The following is a 15,453-nucleotide window of genomic DNA, read 5'->3' on the forward strand; positions in this document are numbered from 1 at the left end:
TACATGTATATAGCATATCAACTGGAACATCCAAATACTGCCAAATTCCTCTAACAGTCCTCTTTTACTACCTGCCAAGTGGCCAAGACCTTTCAAAGGTACCCATAATCATGGAAATGGTATCTTGAGGTCCTGGGCTCTGGTAAGGAGAGCTCTCACAACATGCAGATTCCGCCCCCCAGCCCCCACTTTCCCATTTCCCTTCTAAGAGAAAAATCCTTTACTATATTTCTTTTCCCATTCTCTATTCTTGACTCTGACATTGATTTTCTTCTTTCTACTAAAATGGACAAGAAACACATTCAGGGAGAAACACAGGTTTATGATTATTCATCAACTGATACCCACTTCTATGAAATACAACTAAATTTTTAAAACATCTTCTGTAATCTAGAAACATATTTCATGTGTCATTTATTTTCTTTATACATTAAAATAAATTCTAAGGAAACTTTTTAGAGTTCACACGTCTTGGTGTTGTTAAAGGTATATAATATCCTGTTTATAGATCAGTCAAAATCTTGTTAGAATAATTTTTAAATTAATGTAGGCTCCACCTTACCCGTCTCCCTCCCACCCCCCCACTTTCAGCTCCGAGGAAAGAAAAGGGTGGTAATTCAACAGTGCAAAATTCTTCACTGAGAGACAAACATTAAAATGATAAACATTTTGGAAAGTGAAGTACACTTCAAACCCTCACTGTTCTTTCAGACCTATATTGACTCTTATGCTAGTTGCCAACATTTGGTAAGGATTATCCTACCATTAGACAAAAGCAAGCATTCCTTAGATAAATCAGGAGTTTTTGCCATGAGACTCATAAAACCTTTTCACAACACAGATTTTCAAGAGAATCCTTTAAGGTTTTAGGAGGCTGCTCCTTTTACTGAGTAACAAAATACACCCCGTGGTGTCTCACTGACCCCACTCAGCTGTCCTTTGACCTCTTCAATTGTTGAAGCCTAACTCCAGGCCCACAGAATTTGCCTCCCATATCAAACAGGGGATGTTGCTAACTCCTAGCACCTGGTGTAACAAAACCGTTCTCCACTCTTCTGTCTCCTCTGCTCCTTCTCTGATCATTTTCCAGATGTTCCAGGCCCAAATGTTAAGCCAACACTAGGTTCCAGGGTCTGCATGGTCACGAAGGCACAAACAGGGACCACGCTGAAGTGGCAATGACCCTCTTGTTCTTTTTGGCCTCAAAAGGATTCAGCACGAGGAAAAGATCTTTGCCCTTTCTTGGAAATGCCAGGCTACTCAAACACATTGTGACGTACGAAAGGAAAGACAGTCTTGGGCTATGCCCTGATAGATAAGAGTTCCTTAAACAGCATCCCTAAATCCTTAATTCCAAGCCAACTTTTAATTTTCTTTGATGTAGGGAGAAAAAAACCAGTATTGCCTTTTCCTTTTCTAAATTAAAAGCCTCCTAAAAATAGGGGAAAAAAACCTTTTAAAACATATATCTCAGGATAGTGTTATATGATAATTTTTATACGGTCACTACATACCGTTTGGGTTTTTCTGCAGATGCCAATAATCTAGATGTCTCTCTTATTAGACAACTTAAAAAAATAAAAACCACAGCAAAGAGGAATCAAAAACTGAATTCTTATATTAATTTAGGTATACAGGAAATACAACACAAAGGCTGTTGTCAGAAAAAAATAATTATCCAGCAATACTGAGTAAGCAAAAGCTTATTGCTGAATAAGGTTTTTTGCCCCCTTTTTTTGTGTGTGTGGAGAGGATGGGGGAGGGGAGAGGAAAGCAGAGGAGAGGAAATGGAAGAAGAGCTCATAGAAAATATCTCCTTAATCAGTTGAAGAACCAAATACAATAACTTTATTTAAATTCTAAATATAACTTCCTAAAACAAATTTGATCTTGAAAAATTTGGGGGGATACTATAATTGTACAATACCTTGGTTTATTTATTAACATTTTTGAATCACGGTCATGATTAAGTTGGGCTGTCAATACTTCAGGGAGCCTGTTGTCTAGATTTTACTTGTTTAAAGCTTTTTTGCACCTGCAAAAACATAAAAAAAATAAAAATATATGTAAAGATATGAATTAATTTCCAAATTCATTACATTCCAGAAGAAAATTATTTAAATATTTACAATTCTACAAAAATTACAATTAGAAATGAATTATCAAAGTCTCATGTAACTCCATATACCTCATAACTGGCAAATACAGATATTCCTCCATCTTAAATATTCCCAAATAATCATTCTTAATTACATACACTCAAAAATAATTTCTCTTGTTCTTAATATTTCCCCCTCTTCATCCTACTAAATTGAATAAATCTGTCAAGTCTGCATTTTCCACAAGTGTTACCACATGCTAAAAGCCCCACAGACTATTTTTATTTTAGGAATGAAAATAATGAAAGGCAGTTTTCTTATTCTAGGGAGTTTGAATTTCATAATCTCTGATTCTCAGCCAAAATTTATCTCCTCAAAGAACTATCAAAAATTGAAGACATAACTCATATTGCTTAAAATAATTTTTCTACTTTTTGAAACTAATGCTTTAATAATCTCTGAGAAAGAGAGACTGCAAGAAGAAAAAGAGCTACTGTTTTCTACCCTTTTGAGTAGTGTATTTCTAGAAGTAACTAAACTAAATAATTATAATTACATATAACTGGTTGAAAATTATAGGGTACATATTATTCTCTCCTTTAAGTAGATTATGTTCAAAATAAACTATTGGGTGAAAAACAGGAAATACAGTTATAAAATATCAAGTGAAATAAAAACTATTTGTCAATGATTTTAATATGTAACTTAGAAATATTTCTATTCCTGTGTTATTGTGTCTAAAGGAAAACAAAAGGGGACTTTCCTAAGAATATACTAATTTCAATATGCATATTTATAGCACTAAAATATTAAAAGTAATATTAACTTATGCTTTCTAAAGACAGTTTTCATTTTATTGTCCTTTTATTCCAATGTGAGAGAGAGAAAAGAGAAAACCATTTTAGATTTTGAAATAAAAATCTTTATCTTACCTCTCCTACTGTCAGAAGAATGTCTTCAGGCAAAAGAACAATTTAAAAAGCAAGACGCAAAAAAAATATAAAAAATTTTAAAAAAAGGGCAAGACGCAGATTTTCAAACTTATGTATCTCCCACCCACCCACCCACAAATAGACATCTTTTTGTAAGTCAGGAGTCTTGCTACCTACAACTAAACCCAAGATTACCCCATATGGTCAACAAGGTCAAACTGCATTACTGCCAATGAAACTATATGACTCCACAAGGACCTTAATGATTTTTAAAAAAGGTCAGTAATCCAATTCCAATAGCTTCAGAGTCTAAAATTGCTAATTTTTGGCCACGTGCTACACACTTCACCTGCTAGTAATGACATTTTTGTATTTTCTTCTAATTACACTCAAAGCTAAGACCTTTGGCCCTGGGCCACAGACCCCTATTCAGGCTGCACACATTCTCTTAAACGACCTGATCCTTTGTTGTCACTCTTACTCTTTCATCTATTATTTACACCCATAGAGAAGGAAGAGACTCTACCATTTGTATAGCTTAAAGCTTCTAATCATCTTAATTTCTTTGCCTTTCAACCTATGGTCTTTTTCATAGACTAATGCCAGAAAGTTTGACAAAATCATTTTTTTCAACCACATCCTCCCAGCTCCCCTTCCCCTTTCCTACTCCCTGGCCAACCTCTCTCCTGTTCCTTCTTTTACACAGGAATGATTCTGCATCAGTCCAAATTTACAAATTTTGACTTTCACCAACAAATTGAATTTCTAAGTATAATACAAAATTTCTATGTTGTTTTGACAGATCAATAACAATTATATTTCTTTCTTTCATCAAAGGACCATTAAATTAACTGGAAGTTTACTTAAAATATGCCCCCAGTCTCACTAAGTCATGAGCATAGATTTTTCAGAATCCCCCGCAAAAATGTCAAAAAACTTAACAGTAAAGATGTTGGTTATGTGGTTATTACTTTTCCAACATTTTAATATCTACAGTTGCTCAAATGCTTACAAGAAAAAAAGGAAAGAAAGAAAAGCAAAAATATAAGGAAACTTTTTAAAGAAAACAAATTTCTTAAATAAAAAATTTCAAATCTTTACATTTTAAGACTACTAATTCTCAAACAGCAAAATTGTCACATAAAACAATGTATATCATTGCAATTTCCCAACATTTTCCCCCAGACTTTTTTTAACTGTCCAAATACATTTTGCAAATCCAAAGCACAGAATTGTTTACCATGATGCAGTCGTGCCCCTCAGATCACAGTAGCCACCAAAAGCCTCTGATTTCCAAGATGTTTATAAAATGACATATGATCCATCTTTGCTCTCTCTTTCTCTATTGCTCAGCTTACTCTTGATTTCTAACAGTGTTTCCTTGTTGTCTGTCCTTTCTGCAGACCCCGAAACCCCTTGTCTTTTCTTATTTTCACCATTTGCTTCAACCAGCAGTTCACTGGAGACCCATCCATCTTGTAATGCCTAAAGTGACAGATGCTCTCAGGAACCACCACACTGCTGAGTGAACAAAAGATAACATCACCTCTAGGAACTCCAGAGAGAAATACAACTACAACCTTAAGACAGGGGCTGACTTGACAGACACTGGACCATAAACCTCTTCTAAGTGAAAAAAAAACAAAACAAAACAATTGCCACACACACACACACACACACACACACACACACACACAAAATCTGACACAAATCAAAGGCAGAAAAGAGTGATTATTTGTGGATTGCCTTTTCACTCCGAGGCTCACTTTTCCCTCCCAACGCCTTTATATTGGGGCAATTCACTTGCCAAGAGGCAAGAGAAGTTCTTGGGAAAAAGAGCCTTTCTCAAGTATCTTCTTTTATTCAACCATATTTGAAGTGAAATTTATTCACATGTGTGTTTCAGTAAAACTAAGGCTTATGACAGAGCATTTGTAAGCCTGACCTGTCCTGCTTGCATAAAGCAATATCTGGACTCAGAAATGCTGACTCAATTCTACTGCTAGGCACAGGCATGCTTTGCAAATTAAAAACACATTTAGAAATTAAAAAGCAACGTGTGACACAATGTCAACAGTATGTGTAGCTCATAAAAATGGCTCACCATTCATTCATCAGACAACTTCCAACTTGGGTTAAAAAGACAGTTAACAAGAGGATTCTGGGAAGGGCTACAGATCTCTTTTCTAACAAAGGAAGGGTTATATTAACATCTCCCAGCAACAAACTAATGACAGGGACGCTGTAGATACAGGGATGCTGCCTGATGCCATCTAGGGTTTTGTTTTTCGTTTTTTAAGCATCTTGTTTAAAATCTTCATGCAGGAATAGGTAAATGCAAATTCTAACATTTAACTTTAGTTTAACTCTAAATTTACATAAATACAGCGAAGGGAAAATTTTGAAGAATAGAAAAACAAAACCTGACTTGAAGGTCACTTAAGAACATCATGTGATCAATGTCAATTACAGAGATTAACAACTGTTTTTTATAATAGGTATCAAGCAACAAGGAAGAAAAATCTCTGCTACAGCTAAATTATCATTTTCAAACCAGGTAAATGATACAAATATTTATGTTAAATCTAAAATAAAGAGTGAAATGCTTAAGAAAAGTTCTGTCAACTATACTTCTAAAAAGAAATGTAAGCATTTGCCGTGGCATTTCTTTGATACAAGTATTTTAATTTTCCTTTAAAATTTTTGCACAAAAAGCCTTTAGTTACAATTATTTTTCTTTGAAGTCACTAGTGACTGTCCTCTCAGTCCCATTTTACTAAAAAAATATAAAACTTAAAAGATATTTTATCTCCGGGGTTTGAACTATTTGTGGGGTAACAGAAAAATGTCCAACCTGATAAATCAACATATCTGTTTTTTAAACATTTTTTTAATGTTTCTCTTATTTCCTCAAACATTTCAGTGTATCTGTACAAATGAGATACTGCAAATATTTCAGAATCTCAGAATTTTCTGGTTTTTATTTTAATGCTGGCAAAACAGAATGCATACAAAATAATTAAATGAATATGCACAATTTATGTAACTAAATGGGAAAAAGATTAAATAGAGACTGCTTATCAATATAAAAAGGACTTGTTCTAATATAAACTTGATCTTTAAACCAGATCATTTTGTTTTTTGTTTAACACACCATGATCCTAAGTAATTCACCCAGAATTACTGATCCAAAAGTACCATATCATTCAACACTTTCAAATTTTGGCATTAATACCAAAAAGAGAGACGTGACCTTGAAATGACAGTTCCATTGCAGAAGGCTCCCCCCCCCCAAAAAAAAGCCCACTTAAATGACTTACTTTTAAACACAATAGGATCGATATGCATGCAGGAAAAGTACACCCCTGTGGAAAGTTCTTATTGCCTGATTGATCAAAAACAAAACAAAACTTTTCTTTTTTAAGGGCCCCTTCCAGATCACAGTCAGTGCCAGAAATCCACACAGGAAAAAAATCCATCAAAATGAAACCCTAAAAGGGTTTACCCTTCACCATCCTATTTGCACTTCAAAACCCTGTAAGTCCTTCAGTTAAACCCCAGGGCTGAACCATTTCAATAATAAGAGAGGTGGCCAGAGGTGATTTATCTCCCATTTGGCCTCTGGACAGAGGCTGTAATGTCTACGAAACTTCCCTTCCCTGAGTCGTACCCTCCCCCAAGTCTCAACCTTCATTTGTGCGGCTTTGGATCTGCAACCTTACAAACAACTCCTATGCCCCTTCCAATCAGATGCAAGAACGGTCTGTAACTCAAGATTTGGGTACATTTTCTTGGCAAAGCTTTCACAAAATGGAATGCTGCTGAGTAATTAGAGCTTTGAAAATACCAGGTTAAATTTCAGGTTCTCTTTGTTATAAGTGGGGGAAGAAAAGAAACTTTCTTTAGCTTCTCTCTTCTCACATATGTTAATTGTTGTCAGAACTTCTTAAACTTTTTCCAGTTTATACTTTGATACTCAATGTTTCTGGCCACATCAGCCAACTTCCTGCAGTGATGTTCATCTAAATTTAAATCCTTGCATTGTAAAATATCTTATCCAACAAAGTACAGATTTCACAGGTCATACACTCCTGGGTCAAAAAGACCTTAAAAACAGATATCAGACCACTATGACTCAACTGATTTATCTTACCTACCCTTGTTATCAAATATGTACTATAACTGTCATCATACAATTTTCCTCTAGTGAAATAAACATCAAACAATGTCAACAGTTATTTACATAGAAATATAGGTCCCAGCAGTCATCAAATGTGAAACACAGTGAAGTTATTCCTTAAAAATGAAGGATATTTTGTCAGTATGCATGAATTCTCTATTTCAAAATTACATTCACATGCGTCTTAGTGTGGAAAGAGGATGAAATACATATGCACAGTTTTCCCTGTTTTCTTTGTTGTTGTTTTTTTCATTAAATGAGAAGTTTGTTTTTCTAATTGATTCTGATAAATTCCAATTGAATGCCACATTAACAACTTGCACTAAATGATTCCACTATAGTGATTTCATTTTTACAAGTTGAAACTTTCAAGTTATGTCACTAACTTCATATATTTAAAGACTCACAGGCAAATATATATTTCACTGAAACCTAAAATCAGTTAAGAAAAATTTTGAATAATACAATTAAATATATGCTGATAGTTAAAAATACAAGAAAGACACATTTTTGTCAACTAAAAATTTTTTATGTTTTTGGAGATATTTATCAATAAAAATTATATTTCTGCCATTAAAAAATGTACCATCAACATCCTTATACCTCATTAGCAAATATTTTTCATTTTCAGAGCTCTTCAACTACCATGAATTCAAGAAAAAACAATCCTCACAGCAAATGACGTTATTGCATGGTACCAAGTCAATGAATCTCACACGTGTATTTGAGATAACATAATAATTCAAATTGCATAAATAAACCAGGAAAAATAGACGGCTAAAAAAAAACAACTAAGAGACATGGATTATATCACTGAAACAAACTTTGGCATTAGTAACAATATTCAGGAAAACAAATTTCTTAACCTACTACAGGACATAAAATAAAAACAAAAAAAATGCTTTCTTCAGATAATCAACAAGAGTAAATTGATCCACCACAGAGGAAATATTCAATTTTCATTAAATATTTACTCAGTGCAATAGGTTGTTAGGTCTATGTAGACCTCAAAGAAAAAATAGTTCCTGTCTGGTAGGAATCAGGTCTTGGGAGAATTGAATGGAGATGAGAGGCAGTTTCTCAAGTCCTGACACTGTATTTCAAATTGACAATGCTAAAAACTGGAGATGTGGTATAAAACGTATAGTACTACTTTGAAATCTGATACAAAGAAAGTGATACTTATTATGATGAGCACTAAGTAATGTATAGAATTGTTAAATAACTATATTATACACCTGAAACTAGTATAACACTGTATGTTAACTATATTGGAATTAAAATAAAAAAACTTAATAAAAAAATAGAAAACAAACAAAAAAAAACAAAGAAGGTAATACTTAAGAGACTATTAATTTTAATAAAGTTTGACTGGATAAGCAACTTCATTTCCTATTGTAGCACAATAAAATTCAGATGTTCAAAATCTGCAGTCCCCAACTCTCCCACTCTATAACCATAGCCCAGTCCCCGATATTCTCTGGGCCTCTTATCTATAAAATGGGGAATAAAGTAAATACATTTCTAGATTGAAAACATTATGGTGGTAATGGGGGAGGGGAAGAGATCCCATTCACAGTAGCAACAACAAAAATAATACCCAGGGATCAACTTAATGACAGATATATGATAACATTTTTTAAATTGCTAATCTTTATTTAGGTGATTTAAGTGAAATTTTACACACATAGAGGAATGTGCTACGTGTTTTTTTATTTTTATTTTATTTTAAAATTACAGATTTAATCTCAGAGTGGTAGAGCAATTAATGTCATTCAACAATGTTTATTGAGTGTAAGGTAGAATTGAGGTTTTAATTTTTTTTTAATTCGTCATCTTTTTCATTATTTATTTATTTTTAAATTTACATCCAAGTTAGTTAGCATATAGTGCAATAATGATTTCAGGAGTAGAATCCATACATATTCCCCTACATATAACACCCAGTGCTCATCTCAACAAGTGTCTTCCTTAATGCCCCTTGCGCATTTAGTCCATCCCCCAACCCACAACCCCTCCAGCAACAGTTTGTTCTTTGTATTTAAGACTCTCATATGTTATGTCCCCCTCCCTGTTTTTATATTATTTTTGCTTCCCTTCCCTCATGTTCATCTGTTTTGTATCTTAAATCTGTTTCACATATGAGTGAAGTCATATGATATTTGTCTTTCTCTGACTAATGTTGCCTAATATAATACACTCTAGTTCTATCCACGTTGTTGCAAATGGCAAGATTTCATTCTTTTTCATTGGTGGGTAATACTTCATTATATATATGTATACCATATCTTCCTTATCCATTCATCTGCTGATGGACATTTCGGCTCTTTCCATACCTTGGCTATTGTTGATAGCTCTGCTATAAACATCGGGGTGCATGTGCCCCTTTGAAACATGTGCTAGGTGTTTTAAAGAGAAACCTAATTGTTGTAAAAATATGCTTCTCAAACAAAATCATAAAGTTAACACAATTCCACTCAAAGTATCAAAGTTTTAGGGGAACATTATGAAAACATCCATAGGGATGTTAAAAGATTACTAAAAAAAAAAGATGGGGAAAAAGTCTCTTCAATAAAAGTTATAAGGGGAGGTAAGTCAAAATAAATGTTAAATTATATCATGAGGAAAGAGCTTTCAGTCATTAAATCTATGTCACTAAATCCAATGAACATATTTTTGGCTCTCCTCTAACATGCCCTCTTGGTAGATTTCTTGAAATTTCCTTTTCTTCGGCTGGATTTCATCTGGTATTCTTCCTTCCCTAGCTTCTTCTCAGTTTCCTTTGCACTCCCACAATATACCACCCAGAAATGAAATGTTGGAGTTCCACAAGGTTTAGTCTTTGTAGCCATCTTCCAAGGTGGCTTAAATGATTCTTGTCTCCTGTGTATGCCCGCCCCCACACTGAATCAGGGTTGACTTGTGCGATCACTAAAATACCAAACAAATGACAGCCTGTGATTTCCAAGGTCATAAAAGATACTGCAGTTTCTGCCTTGACCTCTTGGATCACTTGCTCTAGGAGAAGGCAGTCACCATGCTATAAGGACCCTCAAAACAGCTCTGGGGGTGGGACCTGAGGTTTCCTGCCAAGAGACAGCACGAACTTACCTAATTGATCTCCTTGCCTCCTGTCTGGTGCTCTCCAATCATTTCTCTGCATTACAGTGCAAATATAACCTGTCAATCCTTGCTAGAGCCCTTCATGGTTTTATATTACTCTGAGTATAAAAATCAACAGTGTAAATATCCCTGCCCATCTCTCTAGCCTTATCCTGAACTGTTCTTTTCCTAAATGTTGTGCTCCAGCAACACTGACCAGCCTTTAAACACCTATGTTCCCTCTGCCGGTAATTTCACCCATCTTATCTTTTAATTTTGCCAGTTTAAATCCCCTCATCCTTGGGGCGCCTGGGTGGCGCAGTTGGTTAAGCGTCCGACTTCAGCCAGGTCACGATCTCGCGGTCTGGGAGTTCGAGCCCCACGTCAGGCTCTGGGCTGATGGCTCAGAGCCTGGAGCCTGTTTCCGATTCTGTGTCTCCCTCTCTCTCTGCCCCTCCCCCGTTCATGCTCTGTCTCTCTTTGTCCCAAAAATAAATAAACGTTGAAAAAAAAAATTTTTTTTTAAAAATAAATCCCCTCATCCTTTAGATCTCAAGCATTGCTTCCTTGATCCCCTTAGTCCTTGCTAAAAGCTCCCATAGGACCTTATTCATATCCTTACCAGCATTTAATTCACTGATGAGCTATATAACTTGTGTATTAATGTTTGTCTTCCCTATTAAATTCTAAGTTACATGAAGGTAGGGACTATGTTTTTCTGTTTTTGCCTATTATTGATATCGCAGCACCTATTGTAGTGCCCTCCTACAGAGCAGGTACTCATAAATACTGTTTGAATAATTTAATAATTTAAAATGCAGGGCTAGCACAAGAATGAGAAGCTCATTAGAGACAGTCCAAGAAAACTTTATTATCTATAAGAATTATTATATGACACCCACAGCTAACATCATACTCAGTGGAGAAAAACTGAGAGCTTTTCTCCTAAGGTCAGGAACCAGACAAGGATGTCTACTCTCACCACTTTTATTCAACATGGTACTGGAAATCCTAGCCATAACAATCAGACAATAAAAACAGATAAAGGTGGGCACCTGGGTGGCTCAGTTGGTTAAGCACCCGACACTTGGTTTGGGCTCAGATCATGATCTCACAGTTGGTGAGTTCGAGCCCCATGTTAGGCTCTATGCTGACAGTGCAGAGCCTGCTTGGGATTTCTCTCTCTCCCTCTCTCTCTCTGCCCTTCCCTCGCTCACTCACTCACTCGCAAAATAAAATAAAATAAACATTTAAAAAAATTAAATTAAAAAAAACAAAAGGCATCCAAATTGGTAAGGAAGAAATAAAATTTTCACTATTTGCAGATGATATTACTATATATAGAAAACCCTAAAGACTCCACCAAAAAACTACTAACACTGATAAATCAGTAAGGTTGGAAGATACAGAATCAATGTATGGAAATCCACTGCATTTCTATAATGAAGCAGCAAAAAAAGAGAAATTAAGAAAACAATCCCACAGGTGTGCTATTTTGAAGGGGCACATGCACCCCGATGTTTATAGCAGAGTTATCAACAATAGCCAAGGTATGGAAAGAGCCGAAATGTCCATCAGCAGATGAATGGATAAGGAAGATATGGTACACATATATATAATGAAGTATTACCCACCAATGAAAAAGAATGAAATCTTGCCATTTGCAACAACGTGGATGGAACTAGAGTGTATTATACTAAGCAACATTAGTCAGAGAAAGACAAATATCATATGACTTCACTCATATGTGAAACAGATTTAAGATACAAAACAGATGAACATGAGGGAAGGGAAGCAAAAATAATATAAAAACAGGGAGGGGGACATAACATATGAGAGTCTTAAATACAGAGAACAAACTGAGGGTTGATGGAGGGGTTGTGGGTTGGGGGATGGACTAAATGCGCAAGGGGCATTAAGGAAGACTCTTTTTGGGATGAGCACTGGGTGTTATATGTAGGGGAATCACTGGATTCTACTCCTGAAATCATTATTGCACTATATGCTAACTAACTTGGATGTAAATTTAAAAACAAATACATAAATAAAATGTAAAACAAGATCCCATTTACAATTGCACAAAGAAATAATAAAATACCCAGGAGCAAACTTAATCAAAGAAGTGAAAGACCTGTACTCTAAAAGCTATAAAACACTGATGAAAGAAATTGATGATGACATAAACAAATAGAAAAACATTCCATACTTATGGGTTGGAAGAACAAATATTGTTAAAATGTCTATACTACCCAAAGTAATCTATAGATTTAATGCAATCCCTATCAAAACACCAACAGCATTTTTCACAGAAGAATCCTAAAATTTATATGGAATCACAAAAGATCCCAGATAGTAAAAGCAATCTTGAAAAAAGAAAAACAAAAGCAAAGGTATCACAATTCCAGATTTCAAGTTTATTACAAAGTGATAGTAATTAAAACATGACATGATGCTGGCATAAAAACAGACACATAGATCAACAGAATAGAATAGAAAGCCAAGAAATAAACCCACAATTATATGGTCAGTTAATCTTTGATAAAGGAAGAATGAATATACAATGGGAAAAAAGTCTCTCCAATACATGGTGATGGGAAAACTGGACAGCTACATGCAAAAAAATGAAACTAGACCACTTTCTTTCACTGTACACAAAAAATAAACTCAAAATGCATCAAGGATCTAAACATGAGACCTGAAACCATAAAAATCCTTGAAGAGACCACAGACAGCAATTTCTCTGACATTGGCTGTAATAACATCACTCTAGATATGTATCCTGAGGCACGGGAAACAAGAGCAAAAATAAACTATTGAGATTACATCAAAATAGCTTCTGCACAATGGAAACAATCAACAAACTAAAAGGTAACCTACTGAATGGGAGAACATATTTGCAAATGACATATCTGATAAAGGGTTAGTATCCAAAATGTATGAAGAAGTTCTGAAACTCAACTCACCCCCCCCCCCCGCAAACAAATAATCCAATTTAAAAATGGGCAGAAGACATGAGCAGACATTTCCCCAAAGAAGACATGAATGGCCAAAAAACACATGAAAAGATGTTCAACATCACTTACTATCAGAGAAATACAAATCAAAACCACAATGAGATACCACCTCATACCTGGCAGAATGGCAAAAATAAAAAACAAGAAACAAGTGTTAGCGAGGATCTGGAGAAAAAGGAACCTTCGTGCACTGTTGGTGGGAATATAAACTGGGTGCAGCTACTGTGGAAGACATTTGGAGGTTCCTCAAAAAAATTAAAAATAGAACTGTCCCATGATCCAGGAATCGCACTACAGGGTATTTACCCCCAAAATACAAAAACATTAACTCAAAGGGATATATGCACCGTTATGTTTATTGCAGCATTGTCTACAACAGCCAAACTATGGAAGCAGCCTAAGTGTCCACTGATAGATGAAGGGATAAAGAAGATGTGAATATCATTCAGCCATAAAAAGAATGAAATATTTCCATTTGTAACAATATGGATGGATCTAGACAGTATTATGCTAAGTTTAATAAGTCAGAGAAAGACAAACACCATATGATTTCATTGATATGTGGAATTTAAGAAACAAAACAAATCAGCAGAGGGGAAAAAAAAAGAGAGAGAGAAAGAGAGACAAACCAAGAAACAGACACTTAACTATAGACAACAAACTGATGGTTACCAGAAAGGAGGTGGGTAGAAAGATGGGGAAATAGGTGATGTGGCTTAAAGAATACACTTACCATAATGAAAAAATAATAATAAAAAATATTTTGGAGATATTTCTGTATAAACATGTAAAGATATTCCTCATTCTTTTTTGTGGCTGCAGAGAATTCCCTGGCATGTATATACCATGATTATTTTAAGCTAGTCCCTTAATGATGGATACTGAGTCAAAGGATATATGCAGTTTTAATTTTGTTAAATATTGCCAAACTTCCCTGGTTTTGTTTTATCACACACAAAGCAGTCTTCATTTCTTCTACACATTAGAAACATTTTCAATTACAGTTCTGTTTCTCTAAGGTCCACACCAGATAGGAAACCGCCAAAAGCACAGAAAAGCTGGGTTGGAAAGAATCCCTGATAATTAGGTACCAAGTGAGAGTTGAACTAATCGTTGAACCAATTTACACTCCCGTTAGCAATTTATGGATCACCATACCTTCAACAGTGTAGAATATTATCTACTTTTGGATCTTTGTCAATCTGACAGATGAAAAATGGTATCTCAATGTAGTTTTAATCCGTATTTCTCTTACTATGGATGAAATTGAACATCTTTTCAAACATTTAAAAGCCCTTGAATTTTCTTCTCTGAAAAGTCCAGTCTTTATCCATTTTTATATTTGGTTGTTGGTTTCATTCTTGATTTGTAGAAGTTCTTTATATATTAAAGAATTTTGTCTTTTGTGTATGATATGGGGTGCAACATTTTCTGCCAGTTTTCCATTTTGCCTTTGCTTTTGGTGTTTGCTATTGTTTTTCCACCCCAAAAAAGGTTAATTTTTATGTAATCAAATTTATCAATTGTTAATATGTTAAAAAGTTGCATGGAAACACATAATTCACTTTACTTGTTTAATTAAATGATCTATGTAAGTGTTTACTTCCCAGAAGCATTAAGAAAGCAAAGGCGTCGGGGCGCCTGGGTGGCGCAGTCGGTTAAGCGTCCGACTTCAGCCAGGTCACGATCTCGCGGTCCGTGAGTTCGAGCCCCGCGTCAGGCTCTGGGCTGATGGCTCGGAGCCTGGAGCCTGTTTCCGATTCTGTGTCTCCCTCTCTCTCTGCCCCTCCCCCGTTCATGCTCTGTCTCTCTCTGTCCCAAAAATAAATAAACGTTGAAAAAAAATTAAAAAAAAAAAAAAAAAAAAAGAAAGCAAAGGCGTGGAGTAGAGGGAGAGTAAGTTAAGAAAAAGAAATCTCAGGACACCTGGGTGGCTCAGTTAGTTGAATGTTTGACTCTTGATTTTGGCTCAGGTCATGATCCCAGGATTGTGGGATTGAGCCCTGTGTTGAACTGTGCGCTGAGCATAGAGCCTACTTAAGTTTCTCTCTCTCTCTCTCTCTCTCTCTCTCTCTCTCTCTCTCTCTCCCCTCCTCCCCTCCTTCTCTCTCTCTCCCTCTCTCCCC

General features: G+C 35.3%; 1 protein-coding gene across 3 annotated transcripts in view; it reads right to left on the reverse strand.

Annotated features, from left to right (window-relative positions):
* GREB1L (GREB1 like retinoic acid receptor coactivator) overlaps window positions 1-15,453 on the reverse strand; it is a 175,982-nt gene that overhangs the window by 153,748 nt on the left and 6,781 nt on the right. For all 3 annotated transcript variants that reach the window (XM_030336350.1, XM_030336349.1, XM_030336351.1), the window contains exon 2: window positions 1,928-2,035. The gene's annotated coding sequence lies outside the window, so the exon portion shown is untranslated. The remainder of the gene's footprint in view (window positions 1-1,927; window positions 2,036-15,453) is intronic.

This window comes from Lynx canadensis, chromosome D3 (genome assembly GCF_007474595.2).
Source record: "Lynx canadensis isolate LIC74 chromosome D3, mLynCan4.pri.v2, whole genome shotgun sequence".
In the NCBI taxonomy this organism is placed as follows: domain Eukaryota; kingdom Metazoa; phylum Chordata; class Mammalia; order Carnivora; family Felidae; genus Lynx; species Lynx canadensis.